This window comes from Ailuropoda melanoleuca, chromosome 11, assembly GCF_002007445.2.
Source record: "Ailuropoda melanoleuca isolate Jingjing chromosome 11, ASM200744v2, whole genome shotgun sequence".
NCBI classification, from domain to species: Eukaryota; Metazoa; Chordata; class Mammalia; order Carnivora; family Ursidae; genus Ailuropoda; species Ailuropoda melanoleuca.
The window spans coordinates 80,271,442-80,290,944 of NC_048228.1; the positions used below are offsets into that span (position 1 = coordinate 80,271,442).

The 19,503-nt window shown below is 44.5% G+C and overlaps 1 protein-coding gene across 2 annotated transcripts in view; it reads left to right on the plus strand.

Annotated features, from left to right (window-relative positions):
- Positions 1-16,931, plus strand: part of RELL1 (RELT like 1) — a 62,219-nt gene extending 45,288 nt beyond the window's left edge. For both annotated transcript variants that reach the window (XM_002925771.4, XM_034671970.1), the window contains one exon: positions 14,852-16,931. The gene's annotated coding sequence lies outside the window, so the exon portion shown is untranslated. The remainder of the gene's footprint in view (positions 1-14,851) is intronic.
- Positions 16,932-19,503: the final 2,572 nt, after the last annotated feature.

Below are 19,503 nucleotides of genomic sequence, written 5' to 3' on the forward strand. Positions count from 1 at the left end.
CAGATAGGAATGACTGGGTGGGGAAGCGAGAACTGGTAGGGCCATAGGGGACTGAATGTGATCACTCGTCTGTCTAGAGCTTCTGGTAAAGAGGCCACAAACTTGGGTGCCTCCAGGGGCCTGGCCTGCGTGAAGATGAGAGAGGGTTACTTACGACCAATGTGGAACGGTGGGGATTGTGGCAAACTAGAAATCCCAGCCCATCCATCGGGCTTACGTTACCACAAGGCAGAAGGCTCTTAAGCGTTGCTCGATCTTACGCAAAAAAAAAAAGGTGGAAATCTAGACTTTTGAAATGTGAAATCACCACCAGTTTTTTAAATGTTGGCAGCTTAATGAAATGTGCTTTACAAAACCATGCAGGCCAAATGAAATATAATCTTGTCATCATTTCTAGGAAAACTATGATTCGAAAAAGGCTGCAATCTAATGCTTTTTCCTTTAATTGAGTTGGAAACCAGTTTTCTTTGATGTGCCACAGTTCTAAAATAGCCCCACTAGGAGTATTACTCTTCCAACCAAATATTTTGAAGTGATTTAAAAAGCAAAAGCGAATGCTTCTTGGTTGGGCAGTTTTCATTTCGGAAGATGGTGCTTGCAAAAGAAAAAAGGCTTGATAATTTGATATTGGCTTCACTTTCATCTTACTCTTTTCTTTCTGTTCTGGCTTGAGGAGCATTCACCCCTTTCATGTTTCTTATTATGTATAAGAGGGCGAGGGTGAGGACTCTGGAGTGATTATGCTCTGAAAACACCGCTGGAACTGTCAGAGCCTGAACAGGAAGGCAGAGGAGGTGACACTTGAGAAAGGGGGGGGGCTGGGAAGGGACCGGCTGGGTCCTCGAAGGTACGGGAAAGAGGCAAGGTTGAAGCTGAGCCCGGGAGTCAAGTGCGGTGTGGCTGGTGCGGCGGAGTCCGAGAGGAATGGCTTTCAAAGCAGCATCTCTGATGATCTGCCCAGGCCCAGAGGGGCTGAGGATGATCTGGAAGAGTTGCGCTCCTGAATTCTGTAGGACAAAGGGGTTCTGAGAGCTCTCAGTGTTTGTTCTTGCAGTCTTGCATCTGGGAAGATCTGGCTCCTTCCCCTGAGTTGAGGAGCCAACTAGGGGCTTTCTTTGAGGAAGAGAAACAGAGCAGAAAAGTCTATCTTCGACTTCTTAGCCAGTTACTGCCCAGGGAAGGGGACCAAGAGAGATTTAGGAGAAGGAAGAGGAGGGTGAAGGTAATAATAAAAGCAACTGATGTCAATTCAGTATTCTGGTCTTCTGGGCATTGCACTGATATAAATCTCGCATGTCGCTGTTATCAACATCTCTTAATGGGATGGATACTATAATCCCAGTTTTACAGATGAGAGAACTAATGAACAGAAAGGGTAAGTTACATGTTAAGGGTCACTGAGCTAGAAAGAGGAGTTGATTTGAACCTAGGTCTCTGACTTCAAGGCCAGCGTACTCTTCTGCCATCCTAGGTTGCTCATGACAAGGCAGCCCTAGACCTGTGAATGGAGGGCATTTCCACCAAGTGATCTGGAACCTTGTGGTCTGATATGGTAACCACTAGTCACCTGTGGCTCCTTAAATCTAAATTAATTAACATTAAAAGTTTAGTTCTGCAGTTGCACTGGTCCCATTTCACGTGTTCAGTAGCCGGAGTTGGCTAGGGTCTGCCTTACGGGACAGCACTGATCCAGAACATTTCCTTCATCTCAGAAAGCTTTATTGAACAGAGTAGATGTTACGTTAGGGATTCCAATTCCAATCCTGAGTGACTGTGGTAAGTAAGAGGAGCAATCTGATTAAAGTCATGAGGCCTTTAATCCTGAGAAGAGAAGCATCTGGCTGCCCAAGTGTGAGGTGAAGGAGGCCCAGCCCGCTGAGCTGCAGGGGACAGTCTGCCTCTGAGTCATGGGCCCGGCCGTGTGTCAGAGTTGGAGCAGACCACGTGTAAGAAGACACTGCTGTGCCTCAGGCCTGCCAGGTTCTGGCCTCTACTGCCCAGAGAGAGAAGTACTTGAGATCTGAGAAGGTTAAAAGAAGTAGGATTGCTCAGCTGCTTTTCTCGGTCCAAATTCTTCTGTATCTGACTCTAAGAATTTGATTCAATCATCTGAAGTCCTGACCACGTCTGATNCTACTGCCCAGAGAGAGAAGTACTTGAGATCTGAGAAGGTTAAAAGAAGTAGGATTGCTCAGCTGCTTTTCTTGGTCCAAATTCTTCTGTATCTGACTCTTAAGAATTTGATTCAATCATCTGAAGTCCTGACCACGTCTGATTTACAATTTGATATTCTCCGGATTTTGCATTGCATTTGATCAGAAGATGTGGTCTCACATGCTAGCTTTACCACTTGGAAATTGTACTTTACTCAGTTAAGCCCACTTCCACCCGGTTTCCTTGAATATGACATAAGGATATTAAATTCACTGATTTAAGGCAAGTGCCAACAGAATGTGTGGTGTGTAGTTGGCTCTTGGTCAAGGGTAACTGTATTGTGTTGTACCCTCCAAAATCAACAATGAGCTCCTGAATGACCTTAGAAAGGGGGGGTGGATATTCTGAGCCTTCGATTATAATTAATTTTGAAATTAAAAATAAAAAATTTTTAATGGAAATTTTCCAACAAACTCAAAGGTGGAGAGAATTATATTGTGGATGTTCATAGGCCATAGAATAATTTCATTATAATACCTGCTGTGTATTGAGTGTTTCCTATGTACTCAGCAGTCTTTGAAAGGCACTTTCCATGTATTGATTTAATCCTCACAACAGCAATAGGAAGGGACTAGTTCGTACCCTGTTTTGCAAATGGAGGTGTTAAGCATAGAGAGTTGAAGCAACGTGGGTGTTCAGAGTGGCAAGAGGCAAGAGGAAGGATAGAGTTGAGAGCCCACCCTGGGCAGCCTGGCTTCGGGAGTCACAGGCTTGACCCCTCATCTGGGTCTGGGGAAAGCAGATCCCGCCGTCAGAGCCTGCTGGGGTTGAGATCTGCTGAGTGGCCAAGTCAGATGACCCCAACAGAGAATAGACTCTGAAAAAGAAAGGAAAGGAATATTCATGGGCATTTAAAAAACTTACTCATTAAAATTTGTCTTGCTAGGTGTCTTTACATTTCTCATCCCCCTGCAAAAGAGTATGTCTTGGGTATTTAACATGACTTGATTTTCCAGGAAGACAAATCCTGACATTTTTCTCTCTGGGCCCCAAATCTCTGGTTCTGGGCTGAATCGGAAGATTTACCCTAGACTATAGCTAATAAAGTAAGACAGGAGTGTTACGCATCTTTCATACAGTCTTAAGATAGTTCTTAGAGTTATATTTTTTCCTGAAAAATGCTTTTAAATTTGGATTTTTAGTGTAGAATTGATCTAAATAGTCACATGCAAAATCATATCTACTCATTGGCTTGGCCTCTTTCTTTTTTTTAAATTAGAGATTNTTTTTTTTTAATTAGAGATCGATAGTGGAAACTAGTCTTAGGATTTCTCTTCCTCTCTCTTTCCTTCTCTTTTTTAAAAAACAAAATCTGTTGTTTGGCATCCTTCTTTCCCTTATTCTTTTCCCCCTGTTTCGTTGGCCTGTGTTTTTTTGTAGTTAGATCTAACTTGCTCTCTGCCTGATTTATTTTGGCTATGCAGTTAAAATGGTCTCTTTTTTTTTTCTCACAGAAAATGTGTTTTGATTTCTTCTCAGAAGAATAAGCTTTTGTTCTTTGAAGTTAAATAAATCAAATTGCTTTCAGCCTCCAAATGCCACTGCCTTGTCTTCATGATCACTGGTCTTTCACTTTTTAAAAACGAAGCTGTGGTAAGCCTTTGGTGTCACACGTTTCCGCAGTCTGCGCGTCTTTTTGCATCTTCTGGTAGGATCTCATTGAGGCAGTGATTTGGGAAGTGTATGTTAACAATATTTTTTATATCAAAATAAAAATGTATAATATTAGACATGGCTTTTTATTTTATACTGTTTTATTACTGAAGTGATTCTGTTCATTCTTATCTTAGTAATTTATTATAGGGATTAAAAGCTGGGTTTTAAACTGTGTAGGTTTCATTATGACTGCGTCACTTACATCCAGGGGTTTTAGGAAAATCGCCTCGCCCCTCCACGCCTGAGGGTCTTCATCTTTACCAGGGGGTTGTTGGATTTCAGGGATGTAACATAGACATGTTGTTTTTAAATCTGTCCTTGGTACAGAGTTAGTATTTACTAAACAGGCTCTATTAGCGATAATTTTCGTCCCATTCTTGGTGGTCTTAGTTATGTGTTAGCCCATTCCTCAAACATCGACTTGAGGTTCTATGAGTCCCTTTTTATTTCTTAAGACTATTAGAGCTTTGGATTCTCGTGACATTTTAACAACTGACATTGGGCAGGTCCCCTAGGAATCTGGACCATTCTTTTGCCTGTGCCAAGAGGCCCTCGCCATCCATACCCACTCCCCTCCTAACGGAGGTGGAATCAGAATTCGTAACAAGGCCTTTGGAAAGTTTGCCGGCTCAAGTTCTTTGTGCTGTACAGATCAGAGGGCTGGTTAAATTAAGAGATAGTGTGGACTGAGTTTTCTGAGCGAAACTGCTGTGCTGGACCTCTGTCCTGGGATCAGAATCTTCTTTTTGCCAAGACTCGCTCATGGATCATGCTCCCTCCCTCCTGAGCGTCATGGCCGGTCACAGGGTNAAACAGGCTCTATTAGCGATAATTTTCATCCCTTTCTTGGTGGTCTTAGTTATGTGTTAGCCCATTCCTCAAACATCAACTTGAGGTTCTATGAGTCCCTTTTTATTTCTTAAGACTATTAGAGCTTTGGATTCTCATGACATTTTAACAACTGACATTGGGCAGGTCCCCTAGGAATCTGGACCATTCTCTTGCCTGTGCCAAGAGGCCCTCGCCATCCATACCCACTCCCCTCCTAACGGAGGTGGAATCAGAATTCGTAACAAGGCCTTTGGAAAGTTTGCCGGCTCAAGTTCTTTGTGCTGTACAGATCAGAGGGCTGGTTAAATTAAGAGATAGTGTGGACTGAGTTTTCTGAGCGAAACTGCTGTGCTGGACCTCTGTCCTGGGATCAGAATCTTCTTTTTGCCAAGACTCGCTCATGGATCATGCTCCCTCCCTCCTGAGCGTCATGGCTGGTCACAGGGTCCGCTTCCCTGACCTTTGGCGCCTTCCTTTTGAACTCCACGATGGGGGTGTAGTGGAGGGTCCCTGTGGGGTCCCTGTGGGGTCCCTGTGGGGCCTCCCCTGAGGTTGGGCTGCATTATTTGCATGACTTTGCATCATGGTTCTTTTGTTAACTCTCCAAGGAAGGAGAGGATGGTGAGAAGCTTACGGCACTGCCCACTAGCTAATATTTTTCTCCATAGCGTGTATTTTTTTCGGGGCAAAATGTACATTTTTTAAAAAGCAAGTTATCTCAGGTTGATGGAAGCCCCTTAATTTGATTCACTGGTCTTCAAGAGCAATGGCAGAGAAATTGATAAGAAGAAAGTGTGCTTTGAATAGGCAAGAGGTAGGAACACCTGCCTTAATTTGCAGTTGCTGAGCACATTTCTATAGGGGAAAAGCAGTACATGGGTTGATGCCTGTGTTCTTATGTGGGAGATCACTCCTGCTGAGCCCACCTTCAGTGTGGAAGTGGAGGGGAGCCAACACCCGCCCAGGACCTGAGTGAGGGGCCGACATGTCAGTGCAACCTTATGGGTAACAATCTCTCCACTCCCCCCATGACAAATGAAGAACGAGGCTCAGGGGGATAACTTTTTTCCAGCTCTGGGGGCCGGGCAGTGACAGGGCTTGGATGGACAGAAATCCACATTGGGAGCTAACATGCTCAGTGGCTTTGGAGTTTGAGGGAGCTTTGCTTTCTCCGAGTGACAAAAGTCCTCATTCGATTTCTTAGCCCAGGGACTCAAAGTAGCTATCATGACAGCGTGATTGGCCTTCACCAGGTGTGGCCTCCTTTGGTCTCCTGTGGGGACCGTCTGATGTCATTGTGCTATTAGTGTTGTGCCTGTGTCAGTTCAGTTCTGTGAGCAATTCTGTTTTCTTACAGGTAGATTAAGATCGTAGACTTTGAGTTCTCAGAAGAGCTGTGATTGCTAATTCAGATCAATTCAGATACAGTTACAGCTTCTAAAAGTATTTATGGAACCCCTACGATGTGCCAGGTGCAGTGCCAGGCCTGAGGGACGCGGAAGTAGACGTACAGGGCTGTGCTTTCTTGGAGCTTTGGTTGTAGTTTTTACGTAGACTTTGCTCACTGTGCCTCCTCACCCCGTCTGAGGCATCCCCTCCTTTCGGAGTAAGGAGGCCCTTGGAGGTTATGTACGTTGTTCAAGGTCATGCTGCTGGTGGACTCCAGAACTTGGACTTCCTGACGGTTCATTCCCCTCACTGTTTGTGGTGAATTGGTTATTACAAGTGTTTGAACTTGAATTACTNGAGGCCCTTGGAGGTTATGTACGTTGTTCAAGGTCATGCTGCTGGTGGACTCCAGAACTTGGACTTCCTGACTGTTCATTCCCCTCACTGTCTGTGGTGAATTGGTTATTACAAGTGTTTGAACTTGAATTACTTTTTTTTTTAAGATTTGAAAAATAAGACATGCACACACTAAAGTACTCAAGTAGCATAAAAGCCCTGCAGGGTGAAAAATAAGCCTTAAGAAAAAAGCAAGTCCTTACCCTAACTACACCCCTTTTCCCTCACCGCAATCTCGAAATCTCCTTCCCAGGAGGGAGCCATGGTTACTGGCGTCCTCTGTATCCTTTCCGGATTATTCTATGTGTATACATGCTTACGCAACACACGTATGTACGTCCAGCCCCCTCCTGTGCCCTTCCTCCAACGCAAGCATGGATGCTTTTTTGAAGTTGATGACTAAAAGCTCCCGTGGGCTCTCCAGTTTTTACCACCCCCCGCCGATTGAGCCGTGAGGGGTGAAAATGCTGGACATGTTTTTAAAAAGCTATGTGCCCTGTTTGTCTTCGGGACTAGCTCCCAAACGTGGAAGGAGATCGTCTGAGCGGTTTCGGTGGGCCCAAGAACCTATTCGCTGTCAGCAGCTGTGCTGTTCTTTCAGCGTTCTTCGTCCACAGCCCTGCTGTGACACACATACTTGTCAGTCCTCTCAGGATTCGGACAGCGGGGGATCCGGGGGATTCGCGTTGGTTTGGCTTCGGTTGCCCCCGAAGCCAGCCATCTTTCCCCGCGCACATCTCCCTGGGCAGCACCTGTTCCAGGGCCCTTCCTGCTTCCTCCTATTTTAGACCGGAAGTTGACCCACTGACACCCCCGTTAACTCAGCTCCTCTCCCTCGGGAGCCTGGCAGCCCTTTGACAGGACTCAAGAAACAGGGGCTGTGAGCTCTGTCCTTTTCAGCAGAGACACTGCAGCATGGGAGGCTCCTGGAGGCCCTCGGCAGGGGCAGGCAATGAAAGGCTTTCAGGGACATGTTTGCCTAGAACTAGAAAGCAAAGGGAATCAATAGTTATAACCAGGACTTTTATTTTTCTGAATTTAGAACTCGAGGCTTTGAAGCTGCAAACCTTAAACCCCTGGTAAGTCACAGTGCCTGTGTTCTGGAAGTACAGGACACAGGATGCTGAGGTAACTCCACAGAGTAGGTTCCAGAATCAGACTCCTTGTGCTCCAGTCCTGGTCTGTCCCTTGTTAGCTGTGTCACCTTGGACATCGAAGCCTCTGATGCCCCAGCTTCTCCATCTGTAAAGTGGGGATAACGGTAATAATATCACCTACCTCATAGGGATGTTGTTCCTCGGCACTTAGTAGGTGCTAACTAGGCAAATGCTGGATATTAGCAATCTATCAGGCAAGTCCTATTTAGCAAATAAAAGTGTGAGAAGGTCATGTTTTTGAGATTCTTAATTTTCCGGCAGCGCAGAGAGCCTGGGTGAGACATGGGTGTTGTGGTGGTGTTCATCTGATTCTCACGGGGAGGCTTACTGACAGCCAGCGAGCTGAGTCTCTAGCTCACAAGCCGGTAAACGCAATGTCTGATTGATCTGGATTCCTTATTAGAAAGAGGTGGGACTATTCAGAGTCCTAAGGTCTTCTACCTGTAGCTTAGTGTGGACGTGGAATCATAGATGTATCGAGACTAATAAGGAACTGCCGAATTGCATTTAAGTCGTTCGCAGGGGAGCCCTGGTTTTTCCAGATACAGAGTAACTTTTGATGTCAAGTACATTTCACTTGGAATAAAGTGCTCTGAATCTCCCCATCCCAAGGGCTGGTAAATCACAAGCATTCAGGTATTGTCACTTGGCAAACGGCACTGTTGCTAAATATACGAACATGTTTAAGTTGCGAGGAGTGTAATAACTTAGTAAAGAGCAACCTCGAGATTTTTGGTAAGATCCAGATCTAATGTCAGAAGTTTCAAAGCTAGAAGGTGTGCAGAATTTCTTATTGGCTTTATTCAATAAAGAAGATAATATAACTTGTAGGAATATATATTTTCTCTCTATGCTACTTAAAAAAGCTATTTCCATTTTGAATGGAAAATACCTACAAGCATTTTTATTTTTCCTGCATTGACCTACGTACGTTAAAAAGTTGCTCACTATTGATAACAAAAAACTGAAATTTTGATTATTAAACCCCTTCCCAAATTAGGGGTTATAATATGGTAATGTGATACTATGATTTATAAGAAGAAATATACAGCTGGTCCCCATTTCTTGTACAGAGCTAATAAAACTATTGGGATTTCTTAAGGGATGAAAACATAAAGGTCTTTTGTTTTCTGTTAATGAAATGACCTTGGGAAAGCCCCTAGATAACTGAAGGATGGGGTGGTTTGCCAGGGAGCCAACCATATGTGTAGAGGGCTGGAACTCTTCCCCCACCTCCAGAAAGGGAAAAGGGGTTGGAGATTGAGTTCAACCACCAGTGAGTGGCCAGTGACTTAATGCCTCGTGCTTACGTAATGAAATTTCCATAAAAACTCAAAACGAGAGGACTTCCAGGTTTGTGAACCAGAACGCTTCCCCATGCCATCCTGCTGGGCCCCGTGCGTGTCCAGGACCCAAACTCCACAGAAGCTCCTTTGTTCGGGACCTTGCCCTGTGTATCTCTTCATCTGGTTGTTGACTTATGTCCTTTAATATCCTTTACGATAAACTGGTAATCTAGTGAATAAACTGGCTATCTGGACCCCATGAGCCAGTCTTGAGGGGGGAACCTCTGACTTATAGCCAGTTGGTCAGAAATACAGGTAACAGTCTGGGCTTGTGACCAGCATCTGTAGAGGAAGGCTGTCCACTTGTGGGGTCGGATGCTATCATTAGGTGGACAGAATTAAAGTTGAGTTGAATTGTAGGACACCCATCAGTTGTCTGAGCATTACTTGGTGGTGTCTGAGAAACCCTGCCTACACACACACACACACACACACACACACACACACACACACTGGAATCAGGTGCAGAACCCTTACAACGCATGAAAGACACAGTGGTCAAGAAACGTGGAAAATGCCAAACTTACTAATAATCACATGAATATAAATTAAATATTGAGATCATTCTTTGCTTTTCTGTCGGCAGAGGTGAATGCTAACAAGGTGATATAGCTTACATTCAGAATGAAAGGGACATGGTAAATAATTATTCATATTTATTCATAGAATAAACATCTATAAGCCGAGACCTCCCAGGCCAGCTGGTTCGCACGGTCTCCAGGGGTAGTACTCGGTGTCCAAGAGGGTGGAGGGGGATGGACGTTGTCACACACCTGAGTAGGGACACTACTTTGGCACCCGCAGGCAGAGCGTCTACTCTGTATCATTAGACGGGAAAGCAAGTTGTAAAATACCCCAGTTTTGTTGAAGAAATGATACGCGGCTCATCTCATTTTGTTTTAGATGGAAGTCGATCACTTAAACTTGCCTCTGTAAGCTCCAAGTGCTTTGTGATTTTAGACCATGTCTTCCCACCTTCTGTCATGCCTTCAGGTGACCCTTTGAACATAGTTGGCCCTCAGCGAGTCTGTGACACGTGTGATGCTAGCTTACTCATCTGGTCCTTAAGATAGACCTCTGCAGAGGAGCTGAACACTAGTTCCAAATGATTAGGAAGGAGGTTAGGAAAGGATTCTGTAATCCGGAAATTTGGTAGTTCAGGCTACATTACGATTTTTAAAATTAATATTTCGGTCTCATATTGCTAAACTACAAAATTTTGCAGTTCTGATTGAGTTGCCGAAATTTTTATTAATATTTGAGTCTTTAAATGTTTCTGTTATGTCTCTTTCCTCCTCCGTTTCTTTCATAGTTTTTGACCTCAGCTGACTTTGTAGTGTTGTGTTTTGCCCTTTGGAGGTGAATTTAATTCTTGCGGTTATTATCAGTTGACAAACAGTAGTGAGTTTTATCTCGTGCCTTAAACCCTTATATATGCATAAAGACATCCTAAGAAGGCAGCATCCTGCGCTTCGATCCCATCAGTTCTGATTTAGTAGGTTATGGGTGCAGGCCGGAGAATTGGCAGTTTTTAATAACGTTTGAGTTGCTTCTCAGCTAGATTAGCATGAGTCTATCAATTAGCCTAGATTATCTTTCTAATAAACATGGAGTCGTTATTAAAATAGGAAGGCATTAATATTAATTCATAAAATTTAATGCACGATTTAGACCAGAGCAAGATTTAAAGGACTACAAAACACCAAGTACCTTCTGGTATCTTTCCATTAATCTACACCTGCCAAGATGCCACCCTATGAGACAGCACCGTCTGCACATTTTCAGCAGCTGGAACCTGCAAGCCCATGACCACAGAACGTTCAGTTAGAGCCTGGCAGAAGATAATCCTTTAGCTAAGAAGTTCGAGTCTTGGAGGATCACAGATAACTGGTGAAAGATCACATACATGGTGCTCTAGGCCTTTGAGTAGGAATATTACTGTCCTACTCTTCACTCTTGTTTCTGTGAACAAATTTCCCCATCTATTTCCTTTAAATGTGTTCTAGCAAATTCTTAATCCAGCTATGTGACACTGTAGCCTTGTATCTATCCAGTGTCGTGCCATGTCACTCAAGGTGCACTTTGGATCTTCTCATGGCCCGATCCCTTTGTAGGATATAGGTTTTCAACATCATTGCTCTGTTCCTTTGTAGCCCAAAAATGACTTCCGTAGGGAGTGGCCTTGCCAGGGTTTCTGTTTCTGCATTTGTCTTCTGTTGCCCCCACACAGGTGGGGGACAGGGATGCGAAGAAACCAAAAGATTTCAGTGATGCTGTGGACCTCTCCGTGGTGACCGGTGTGCTGGTGCGGTTTGGGGATGAGTGGGTGGGTTTCCAGGTCCGACTGCGGGCTGCGGACTTGCTGCTTCACCGTTACTAAGTGTGTGGCCTCGGCCAAGTGATTGAGGCTGGAAGCCTCAGTTTCTTCCTATGAAAATGGGAATCGTCCTTGACTCACGGAGTCATTGGAAAGATTGAGTTCACAAATCTGGTGTGCTAAGCGTGGCAGCGCCTGGCACATAGAAACACTCTGTAAATGTCAGCTACTGTTATTGTTAATCAGAGGGTGTTTTCCTTCCTTGACACCTTGTCCTTGGAGGTCTTAGTGTTCAATGTCTATTAATCTGCTCAGGACTCTAGCTTTTTAATACATGTTTCAGTTTTTTAAAGGGACCAGATGGTTTTTTCTGGAGAATTCTTTTTAACAAGGCACATATGTGTCCTCATCAAAGATACATTGTATTGTGGCTTCTGTGGAACCATAATCTAATCATGGCATTATGGCTTTATCTGTATAATTAGAATGACCTCTTCCTTCTTTCCAGATAAACCTTTTCTGAGGTTCTTAATTTCTCTGCATCAGTCTCATTTTATGAGGGAAATAGTCACACTGGGAATTTCTGAATCATCTTTTAAATGTAAGGAAGTTTTGTTTAATTTCTTCCAGCTTGAGCACTCACGGGTAAGACCGTAATCACCAAATTTCCCCAGAGAGAGGGAAGGGTCTGACTTGTTCAATATGGTGGCTCCCTTGGTGATGGGAACTGAGAATGATGGGTGGGTGGAGAATGTTCTCCCAGTCCACCCACTGCTGCTGCCCTCCCCCTTGGCTTTTAGGCCAGCCCACACATGGTTTCTGATTGCTGTAAGACCTTAAGGAAGGCACCTGTTAATATTAATGTGCTGTGTTAAAGAAATACCATTTAAAAGTATGTGTTTGTTTATCAATATGGATATATTCACAACTGTCGGATGCAATGAGGAAAAATTTAACAATGTGGAAGTGCACCTGTGAACCCCGCTCCGGCTCTAAGGTCACAGCTGGAAGTTCGTGAGCCACAGAGGATGTGGTGTCTTCTTTCCCCTAGATTGTCATTCTGATAAAAGAGGTGTTTCCCTGGAAATGGAGAGCAGCTAAGCTGGTAAAGTGCTGCCTTTTGATAAGCACGTGTTTTTGAAGAGGGAGAGCTCAGAGCTGCACCTTGATGCTGGGGTTTTAGAAAGGTTAACTTTCTGTTTTCTGTTTAGTGTCTAGTGTTAAGGGTGAGGACATGAAGCAGCAATTTGTATTTTTCACTTCCTCTCGCAAACTGCGCCCAGTGCAGTTTTACTCAGCCACGGAAGACAGCTGTTGAAGCCAGCATGAGCAGGAGGGTGGTAACGATCACATGACTCGGCTTTGGGAGCGCACTGACTGCTGGCCCTGTGTTAAACGTTGTCCGTAGATCATCTTTTGTAAAACCAACACCCCTTTGAGGAAACGCTCCAGAGTGCGCCAAAGTTCTTCAGCTAGTCATGGGGGTCCGGATTAGAATCCAGGAGTCCGGCTCCAGATCCTTCCTTAGCCCAGCCCTCTGTCTTGCCTGCTCTTTAAAGCCCGTTAAATCTGTACAACGAACTCTAAATGGGAAGTTCTCCTCCATTGGATCAAAAACTCTGACTGCGATGGAACATGACATTCTAGGCCTGACATTCCTTGACCTTGACCTTCCTGTTTTCCTTGATGCAAAAAAGTCTATGTCTAAGGGAGCAGATGATAAAAGGAGGAGATATAAAAATAGTTGAACACCTATTTTGTAGATAATGGCCTAGTTTGAAGTTTGGCTTTGAAAATTCACTCTTCTTCTTTTTTTTTTTTTTTTTTTTTTTTTTTACTATTTTGTCTTTCAGGACTGTTTTTCTATTTCTCCACCTCTGGCTTTTCTCCCTTTTCCCCCTGGTGGCATCTTTCATCCTCATCCACTCTCAAATGAAAGTATTCCCAGACTTGCTTGTGTTCAGCTTTGCAGTACAAATCTGAGCTTCGGCCACGCTGGGCAGTAGCAAGGCAGGGCAGAGAATTATTGTCTCCATTCATAATTAAAAACTCCATGCCTGCTGTTTTAGGGGACAGTGTTTTTTTTTTTTTAATTTTATTATATTATGTTAATCACCATACAGTACATCCCCAGATTCCGATGTAAAGCTTGATGCTTCATTAGTTGCGTATAACACCCAGTGCACCATGCAATACGTGCCCTCCTTACTACCCATCACCAGTCTATCCCATTCCCCCACCCCCTCCCCTCTGAAGTCTTCAGTTTGTTTCTCATAGTCCATAGTCTCTCATGTTTCATTCCTCCTTCTGATTACCCCCCCTTTCTTTATCCCTTTCTTCTAGGGGACAGTGTTTTATTTCCTTTTTAGCGAAGGGGATAAGGATCCTTTACCCAAACCTTTTAGTTTGGGCAATCTCTCTCTCTTTCTCTCTCTTCCCTCTCTGTCTCTGTCTCATAACTATGATGAATATTCCGAATGATGGAATGACAGAAAAGGATATATGAATACTGTTACACTCTAGATCTTGAAGAAGGAGCTGTAAAATAAATACAAAGTAACATGTAAATCAAGATATCTCTATTGACTTTTTCTCTTCTATTCCTGCAAGTTGGCTTCATGCGGTTTTGTTTAGCGTTTGTCGGCAGACGGGAAAATGCTTCGTTCCTTAACCTGGTGCAGGGCGGCCTGCGTGGTGTGTATGCTTCCACACACACAGGCAGTGCTAGAATCTCAGTCCTGTCTTGAGTTATCCCCATCTTCAAAATAGGACCGCACACGGGGACACAGCTGTCTGTCCCTTAGATGAGACATTTGTAAAAACAACAACAATCGAAAACAGCTTTGGAAAATAAAAAAACTGTTTTCAGAGTATACCAGGGGGCTTCCTTTGTGATGAGAATGTAGGCAATGAAGGCGGCCACTGGCTGCTAGAACTGAAAAACACAACCCACCCTCAAGTTACACCGAACACCACCGGAGATCGGAGATCGGCCATCTGGTCACCGCGCTCCTGTTCACCCCTGAGATCCCAGCCGAGATGCCTTGTGTGCACCGTAGAGACCGGCGTTAACTCTGTCTGGTGTGGCTTGGGAAAGACACCTTATCTGACGCATAGAACTTCCACTGTGCCTGAGCACGTTTTCCCTACTGCTCCTTCCTTGGCAGAATGTGGCCGAGGAGTTAAAGAACATGTTCCCGGGAAGAAGGGTTACGTGACTCAGGGGAGAATGCTCAACTAGTACGTCACTTTAGAAACTCCTGTTGAATTGGACAGATACCCTTAGTCCACTGTGGCTCTCAAATTTTCTTCTTTCTCGGTTTATAAAACCTTGGTAATGAGGTCCTTTTGAAATTGTGGTACTTAACATTTCTTTAGACTAAATTCTAGAAGAGATGTGTGCTTGGGATGGAACACAGTGGGGTGGGGTGAGATGGGGTGAGGATGGATGGTAATTCCTCTGTGTTTTTAACTATCCATGCAGGTTAATATGTGATACGATGTTTACCTTCTGGAAAGCTTTACCTTTGTGTTTTCTCTTGCAGGGGTGACTTGATTTGAAGAGTTCTAAGACATTGAAGACTTACAAGATAAGATGTTGCCTGAGGAGTTTTTTAAAATTTTTATACAGTTTCTATTGAGGGGCCCGCAGACATGGGGATAAAAGCTAAAAGGGAATATTTGTGCTATGCTGGATACAGAATTCAGTTTGCTTGGAAACAAGTTTTGGGTTAAAAAGTCTAATGGAAAATTTATTACATTTCCAGTGAAGAAAAGAGCTCATTTTTTTCAATTTTTCCCAACCACCATACCTCCCAATGCCCCATCCCTGGCCTTGGTACACCTTGCAATTTTTCCAGCATGATCACTCTGTGCAGGGGAACTATTCATGTGCGGTCCAAGCTGATGCGAGGGGGTGTTGATGTGTGAGTGTGTGGGAGTGCGCACACATACGCACACGCACACACATCTGGGTGCACGTGCCTCTGTTCTCCCAACCTGTAGGTCTCATTTTGCAGCTCATTGCAAGAAGACCCTCTTGCACTTTAACTGTGACAGAAGATAAAGATGAAGCTTCTGTGGTGAACGGTGACTGCAGGTAGTCTGGTCTAGCCCTGAGAGATCAGCCCCCCAGGAGGTCATGGAGTCAGAGGGAACCGGATGCCAGACTTTGCATCTTGGACCCAGAAGTCAACATTAACTCACCACCACTGTGCCACTCCTAGGTCGCTGATAAAATATTGAGAATATATTTTTTTTAAACTTGCACTAAGCAATTCTTACTTAGTCCATTGAATAAAGGGGGACAATAGTTTCAAGTGACTAAAAACAAAACAACAAAATGCCTGTTTTGACGACCCAAGGCCAAAAGAAAACAAACACACCCAACTTTCCCTGTAAACTGGGCCCGCACCGTCCTCTGGCCTGTTTTCCTTCGGCACTTCCTATTTCACATCTTGCAACCGAGGCTTGTAATTGAAATGATTCTTGAGGGTTACATTTCCCTCGGAGCCTGGAAAACCCCACTTTTATGTATTTATATGTTTAGCTATGCAGTGTACGAACCCCCGTGAGAACCAGAGAACCTCTCTGACCGTTGTGGGCGGGGGGCTGGGAGCCCCCACTTACAGGTGGGTTTCCAACCCCTGCCCCCGAGTCAGTGTTGGTGTGGTTGGTATGGTGCCCGGGGCACTTTTGTTCTGTCAGAGAGAAAGAGCATCTTTCTCATTTCACCCCCCACCGAGGATTTCCATAAAAATGTCATTTAAGATATTTACTGTAAATTTACTCATTCCATTCTGTTTCTGGCATCAAACTACAAATTTCCAACCTTTGAAAATGAATGGTAGGTCCAATTTCATGTGAATTTTTTCTGATAACTGATAAGAGCTGTGTATGTGTCCATGTATCTACACAGCGGACTGGGGGCCGACGGTATGGAGAGAAATTCCACTGACATCCGGAAAGGAGCAGAAGACTTTTGGGGTGTGTATTAGTGTAAATACAATATGTGCAGTCTAGACCAATAGGTTTAGCTTAAAAAAAAAACAAACAAACATCATTTTTGGCTTGAAAAATACAATGCCCTCAAGTGGTGAGGGACAAATGTAAGATATTCTTCAGCTTTAATTATTTTTTAATTTTATTCAGGTCAGAGCACTTTTTTTATAGCAATACAACAGGCAAGAGAATACTCAAAAATATTTAAAATTGTGTTTATACCAAGAGTACGTTTTAAATATTTTCTAATACTTGAGCAATTTTTGTCTGGCTGGCTTCCAAACATGCCAAAAGTTAAGCATTCAATATTTTAACACATAAGCTTTTTACTAATAAGAGTTCTTAAGTGTTCCCAAAGCAACTGATGTTTACAGGGCTTGTGTTCTTCTTCCTTCTGTGGAAGGACGGGGGGTCCACATCAAACTACTATACAAAACACTAACGATGGGCTGACTTCTGGTATACTGAGTGGGTTGGCTACCACCTTGATGTAAAAATTTGTAAAGGAAATTTTTCACCATTTTGAGTGTCAAATGTATTTTTAACTGTCTGGTTTGTACTTTTACGACTTTTGTACTTCCAAAGCAGAGTTAAAAATAAAAATGTTAAACACGTTGTGCTGTTTTTTGAACGGTTCACCTTGTCAGTGCCTGGTCGACTGAAAATGCGATTGCGGTGGTACGATCATATTGAGACTTAGGTTACCGTTGCCTCATTTCTGAGGTCTGAATCGACCAGTGAGGATTTGGTGGACTCCCCCATGGGATGTCAGTCCCCACTTCCCCTCCCCAGTAACCCCACTCCCTACCACCTGATAATTATTTTTAAAATTCGGAGCTCACTTTGTGCAGAAGATTGCAGAATCGGTACAAAGGGTTTTTGTGTGCTCTACACCCCCGTTCCCTTCGCATTAACATCTCGCATCACCGCAGACCAATGAGCAAAACGAAGACATGAACCGCCGGTACGATACTACTAATTAAGCCGCCTCTTTGTTCGGATCCCACTAGGTGCTCTGATCATGTCCTAGGATCACCCCTTGCAGTTAGCTGTGATGATCCCTCCTCTTTTTCTCGGGGTTCATGATGCCATGATTTACAGTGTACCCTGCTGTAACTTTGTAGAATGCCCTTCAACTTCAGTCTGCCAGCTATTTCCCCCGATTTGATGGGGGATTTGTTATGGAAAGCATCTGCCGAGGTGACGTGCCCTTCCCACTGCATCACAGCAGGGAAACGTGATGTCCATACCTGCCACCAGTGACGTTAGCCTTGATCGTTTGGTCAAGGCCGTGGCCACCAGCTTTCACTTGGGTCTTTCCTTTTGCAGTTAACCAACGTTAACTGGGATCTCCCAGAGGAGATCCTCTGAGATTAGGCAAGTATCCTGTTTCCACTTAAGCTTTCACCTATTAATTTTACCATCTGTATTCGTTTCTTAGGCCTTGTGTAACAAATGACCAGCAACCACAGAAATGTCTTCTTTCACAGTTTAGGAGGCCGGGAGGCTGCATCCGAGGTGTCTGCAAGCTTGATTCCAACTGAAGTCTCTGAGGGCGAATGTGTTCATGCCTCTCTCCGAGCTGCTGGCGGCTGCTGGCCAGCCTTGTGTCCCTTGCCTTGTGGCCACTCCACTCCCAAGTCTGCCTCTGTCTTTCCACATGTGTGTGCCTTTGTCTGCTGTTCCCCTGAGGACGCCAGTCGCTGGATTTAGGGCCCGTCGCATCCAGTATGCTCCATTTTAACTTCATTACATTTGCCCAGACCCTAATTTCAAATAAGATCCCATTCCCAGGAACCGGGAGTCAGGACTTCAATACCTCTTTCTAGGGAACACAACTGAACCCACACCACCATCCACTGGTGGATCTTCCCTGCAACAGCTATGACTGTGGTAGGGGCTCCTTCTGTGGCCTTTGGATAGAGCTCCATGCTCTTTATTCTCCTTCCGTCCCTCCCCTCTCCCCTCCTTCTCTTTCCATCCCTTCCTTTTTCTTTTACCCTTCAGCTCATTCTCACTTCATGGAACTCGAGATGCTCCAGGCTCATCTTGTCATCTTGTATTTTCCTCGCCTCAGCCCTAGGACTGACCACGAACCAAGGAGCCCTGGTTCCTTTTTACTGGAGAATTGGGTTTAGAAGTAAAGTTCAGGGGGCACCTGAGTGGCTCAGTGGTTAAGCGTCTGCCTTCAGCCCAAGGTGTGGTCCCACGGTCCTGGGATCGAGCCCCGCATTGGGCTCCTCCGCTGGGAGCCTGCTTCTTCCTCTCCCACTCCCCCTGCTTGTGTTCCCTTTCTCGCTGCCTCTCTCTCTGTCATTAAATAAAATAAAATCTTAAAAAAAAAAAAAGTTCAGGACTGCTCATGGAAGCAGGGGCATCACTGCTTCTAGGCTTCTATGTGTATATACACATACACACACATACACACCCACCCACTACTGGCCCGTGTGTGCACACACACTTCGGTTTCATTCTCTGTCTTTAGAACAAGTGCGAGCTGGGACTGGTACTCTGACAGGAGTCTAGCTCATTCCAAACTTCCTGCTTTCCTCGTTTATAATTTTTCTCCTACAGGGAGAAAACCTGGTTCTTACCGTCTAAAATCTTTTTACGTAGTTCCGTCCTAGCACACGTATGAAGTCGTTTGAATACAGAGCCCTGGGAGAAACACATGTACCAGCTAGAGCGTAGTGTCTGCGTACAGTTCATCAGTTTCCTCGCCTTGTGGTAGCAGCGAAACCCTGTGTGCCCGGGACGTAGGCCAGCTCCCTGGCTCCCCACCCCTCAGCGTGGTGATGGGATTTGGTTTGAACACAGAGTCATTTGTCATCGTCTGCATGCCATCTTTCCCTATGTCCTGGTTAGAATTTCTAAAATTTATACACAGCCAAGTTCACTCTGGTGCCTCCTTGGGTTTGGCTTTTGGATTTTCATGGGATTCTGTTGTTGTGGCCTTGAAAACAAGATGATCAATGACGGCTTATGTTAAGGAAGTGGAAAAGCTGACTTTATAATTTCAGTTCGTGAAAACTGAGAAATTCAGAATGTATGCACTAGGGAGAATGTTAGAAATTCCCTCCAAATTCCTCATTTTATAGTCAGAAGGGGTCACTTGGGGTGATGGGGTTTGTTCTTAACTCGTCAGCCTTTGTTTTATTAAATTTGACAGAAAGAGAGAGAGAGCACATGGTGGGGA